Source organism: Galeopterus variegatus, unplaced genomic scaffold, assembly GCF_000696425.1.
Source record: "Galeopterus variegatus unplaced genomic scaffold, G_variegatus-3.0.2 Scaffold5848, whole genome shotgun sequence".
NCBI lineage: Eukaryota > Metazoa > Chordata > Mammalia > Dermoptera > Cynocephalidae > Galeopterus > Galeopterus variegatus.
In genome coordinates this window covers 22,633-27,262 of record NW_007731959.1, presented here as the reverse complement: position 1 = coordinate 27,262, position 4,630 = coordinate 22,633, and the positions used below count along the sequence as shown (strand labels likewise).

At 58.3% G+C, this 4,630-nt stretch overlaps 1 long non-coding RNA gene across 1 annotated transcript in view; it reads left to right on the top strand.

Annotated features, from left to right (window-relative positions):
• The first annotated feature begins 78 nt into the window (after window positions 1-78).
• LOC103605505 overlaps window positions 79-4,630 on the top strand; it is an 18,953-nt gene continuing 14,401 nt past the window's right edge. Inside the window, exon 1 of the long non-coding RNA XR_551793.1 lies at window positions 79-425. This is a non-coding gene — a long non-coding RNA (uncharacterized LOC103605505). The remainder of the gene's footprint in view (window positions 426-4,630) is intronic.

The following is a 4,630-nucleotide window of genomic DNA, read 5'->3' as shown; positions in this document are numbered from 1 at the left end:
CCCGCCGGCTCCCCTCTTTCTTCCTCCCCCTGCTCTCCCGTGGACGGTTATTTTTAGCTTCCCGGCGCGGCAGCTGAGCCACCGAGCGGGAGGCAGCCTGGCGCTCCGTCCCTAGCGGGGAGAGCGACCGGCCGCGGGAGAGGAGCCTGGCGGTGCACCCAGGCCTGGGGGTCTGGGGCGCGATGGGAGAGTCGAGCATGCGGGGCGTGTCCGCTCTGCCCCCACTGGCTCGGCGGGAAGATGCAAAAGCGCCCGGGAGTTGTCACTTCAAGGGAGGCAGATGGGGACGCGTGTCAGTGTGTGTGACACACCTCGGGGCCAGAGACCTAAACGTGCCTGCGACCAACTCCAGTTAAATCCCCGGGAGGTTATTTGCGGAGACTGGGAGGAAAAAGTTGCCAACGTCGACTTGGTGACCTGATCAGGTAGGACCCGTTAGAAAAACCCAAAGCCCGGCAGGAAGCTGAGGTGGTCCAGGCCCTGGCCGCAAAGGGCCCCCCGTGCCCGCGGCTGCCCCACTCGACCCCCCGCACACCTCTCTCTTCTCATCGCTTCTTACAGTGGAGAAGAGGCAGGTCCGGGAGGCGCACGGAGCCAGAGCCCGGCCGCGCCCCGAGCTTGGGCGCGCCTCCGCTGTGTCTTCTCTGCGGGAGGACCCAGCCGGCCCGGCCCCATTGCCCAAGACTTGGGGGCCAGGCAGACGAGACCTAGCGGTCCGGGGCGGGAGGCACAGCCTGGCACGGGCGGTCCCTGGGCCGGCGGCCCCGCCCGTGTCTGTGCGGTGCGCGCCTCCGCCCTAAGCGGCCCCCGGGCAGCCCAGGCTGAGTCCTGAGCGTCCAGAACGCGTTCCGGGAAGGTGACTCAGCGACGCGCTCACGGGTCGAGAAACTCCAGGAAACAAGGAAGGGGCAGGGGCGTCATCACCCACTCCCCGCACGGCGCATCCCCCGAGGTGGGATCCTGCACCTCCTGGCCCCCACCCCCACCCCCATGAGTCCGGCGCGGGCGGGGGACGGCAGCGCCGCAGCCGCAGTGCCGCGGTCACGCGCTGCAGGGACGCGAGCGGCGGCGGGAGGTGGGGGCTCCGCGCTGGGGGCCGGGGTCAGATCCGCCTGCCCCGCGCCTCCCTTCTGCTCTCCCCTCTTTCCCTGCCTTCCCCTCTCCTCCGGCGAGGGCGAGGGTCCAGGTCTGGGCTTTGGCGCCTAGAAGACGCGGGTGGGAGGCTGGGCCCTCCGAGATCTCAGCCTGGGGCGGGTGGCTGTGGCGGCCACCGCTCCGGAGGGCATTTCCTTCCGGCCTGAAAAAGCCGCCGTCCGTCGTGAGCCTTGGAGTCTGAAGAGGGGAAACTGAGGCACGGGAAGGGAAGCCGTGGGGAGAAAGGCCGCCTGGAGCAGGTGCCCCTTTTCCTCCCGGGGCCCCAGGCTGGGCGCTCCTCCCGCAGCCTCCGGGGGCCCAGCGGGAGGCAGGCGAAGGTCAAAGCCCTCTGACCCTGGTTCCCGTCCGCACAGTGGCCTCTCACCTCCAAGGCCTCTGCTGTGCCCCCTCATTCTTGTCCGTCACCTCCCCCGACCCGGGCGCCTTTCTCCAGACCCCTTTCCCTTTCTCGCTTTCTACACAACTTAATCTCGTCTCAGAAACTCACCCATCTGCATCCCGGTCCCAAGAGACAGCAATGGGCAAGAGCAACATGCTGTTCTCCTTTTGACAGTGGAGGGAACTGAAACCCTGGGAGGTGAAGGGTCTGGCCCAGGCTGCTAGACCAGTTCCCAGCAGAGCTGAGAAGCAAACCCTGGAGCCCCGACCCTCAGCCTGGGAGGCCAAGCCCTGCCAGAGCTCTCCTCTGGGCCTCCTCATACCCCAGGCTGCTCGCTGATGTTCGGGTGTCTGTTGGCCTGGTGGGTTGCTTGCCACAGAGCTGCCCCAGACACCCAGCTGCTCAGAGTCCTCATGAGAAGGAGGAAGCAGCTCCCAGCTTCAGCCCCCAGGTCTTGATTAAGCAACCAGCCATGGTGCCCAGCGAGGCCACCACGGGCCTGGCATCAGGCTTGGGCCAGTGGAGAGGTCTGACTTGCTCACCATCCCAGAGCTCGGCTCACAGGTAAAACCTGTCTCACAGCTGAAAGGGATCGTTTATCTCCCTCAGCCTCCCCCTCCTTGTGGGCAGCCTCCTCAGGGAGACACCTGCGAACCCCCCCTTTTTTTATTTTTAGAGAAAGAAAGCAGGCATTCACCGAGCTTGGCCCCAGCTCTCCAGAAACTTGGAGTCAAGGCCATCAGATGGCAAATTACTTGCTCTTATTAGGGAAAGATTCCTGCCGTCTCACCCTTCCCTGAAGCTACCTTCCCTGAGAGATTTCAGCTCCCAAATTGCAGAGCCTCAGGGCCTCCCTTGACCTCAAGTTCATTCCATTTTTATAGTACTTTACTTACTGCCTGGGAGGTTGCAAGGGCAGAACAAGGGAGGTGTCCAGCTCTACAAACTCATTTTAAGACTTGTGTTCTCGGACGGCCCCAGATGTGGCTTTCCATTCGGAGAGTTTCCTGGATGCTGTTTCCAGGTTGACCATGCAAGGCGCGAAGGGTGTGGGGGTGCCACATGCAGACATCCAGAAGAGCAGACTGGTCCTGCAGGATTCTTGGCTGCTGGCAGGGGATGTGTGCTTTGCCTGAGTTTCTGTTTCTCTGCAGTGGTTTGACTACTCTGGGTTTGTGGTAGGGTGGGTCTCGCTCTACCCCTGGGGTGGTCTCCTTGTCCTGGTGGGCATCCTTGCTGAGACTGGGCACCCAGGTCTCTTCTGGACCTCTGAGCTCTGCCTCCCACACATCCTCTCCTCCTGCTGACCTTGGTTACAGTTCAGGGTAATTAGCTTCCAGAGCCATCTCATACCCATTCCTCGCATTTCAGCTGCCTGCCCAGCATCTGGAGGCATTAGTATTAGTTTCCCAGTGGCTTGAACAACAGAAATGTACTGTCTCGCGGTTCTGAAAGCTGGAAGTCCAAGATCAAGGTGTGGGCAGGGTTGCTTCCCTCTGAGGCTGTCAGGGAGAATCTGTCCTCTCTCCTGGCTTCTGGTGGTCTGCTGGCATTTCGTGATGTTCCTGGACTTGATACATCACCCCTACCTCTGCCTTTACCTTTATGTGGCATTCTCGCTGTGAAAGAGTTGACTGAGCTTAGTTCTGTATGGTCTGCATTACCCTCTGTGGACATGGGCATGTTCCTTTTCTTTCTTTCATTTTGTTTGTTTGTTTATGGTTTTATTTTTCTTTTTTTTGGTGGCTGGCCAGTACAGGGATCTGAACCATTGACTTTGGTGTTATAACACCACATTGTAGGGGCCGGCCCGTGGCTCACTCGGGAGAGTGCAGTGCTGATAACACCAAGGCCACGGGTTCGGATCCTATATAGGGATGGCCGGTTTGCTCACTGGCTGAGCGTGGTGCTGACAACACCAAGCCAAGGGTTAAGATCCCCTTACCGGTCATTAAAAAAAAAAAAAAAAAAACAGGGCCAGCCCGTGGCTCGCTCAGGAGAGCGCAGCGCTGGGAGCGCTGAGGCCGTGGGTTCGGATCCTATATGGGGATGGCCGGTGTGCTCACTGGCTGAGCCTGGCGCAGACAACACCTTGCGGAGGGTTGCGATCCCCTTACCGGTCAAAAAAAAAAAAAAAAAACCACCGCATTGTAAGCAGGTGAGCTAACCAGCCAGCCCGGCACGTTCTTTTTCAAATGCAAATGACTCTGGGAGGGAGAACCAATAAGATATTGGGACCCTAGAGGGAATCAATGTTTCATGTTTTTAATGGAAAGATGCAACAATACCAGGTGTCTTGAAAGAGGGAAATAGTACCTGCTCCTGTGGGTGTGGAAGGAAAGGGGTATCTGGAAGCCAGGCTTGCCCTCCTCCCCACGTTGCCAGGGTGCGATCCGTGGAGAGGTGTTGTTTCTATCTGTGCTGGCAGCCAGACTTCACGTGCCCAGGCCCCCACACTGTTCAAGCTCCTTTGACTTTCAGATGTCACTGTACACCTCGGTTCGTGGCATCTTCGGCTTCCTGAGCAGATGGGTTTATTCTCCAGTCCTTGGAGGAACAAAGCTGAGTTTTGTTTTGGATGATATATTAAGTCCCTCCTATTGCTGAACAAATTTATTATCTTACATTCCTGGAGGTCAGAAGTCTAAAATGGACCAGCAGGGCTGTGTTCCCTTCCCTTTTCTAGCTTCTAGAGGCCACCTGCATTCCCTGGCTCAGGGCCCCTTGCTTCACCTCCAAAGCTGGCAGCGCAGCATCTTCAAATTTCTGGCTTCAAATCTGGACCTGGCTTCTGCTTCTTTTGATTCTGACCTTCCTACCCCCTTCTCATAAGGACCCTGTGATTACATTGGCCCCACCCAGATAGCCCAGGATAATCTCCCCTTCTCAAGATCATTAACTTAATCACGTCTGCAAAATCCCTTTTGCCATATAAGATAACATCTTCACAAATTCCAGGGATTATGACATGAACATCTGTGAGGGGCCATTATTTTGCCAAGTATAGATGGGTAAGGAAATAGTCTGGAAACTGTGTCTTTACCGGGTTCCAGAACCTTCTTTTTCAACTCCCCCCCCCCCCCCCCCCCCCCCCCC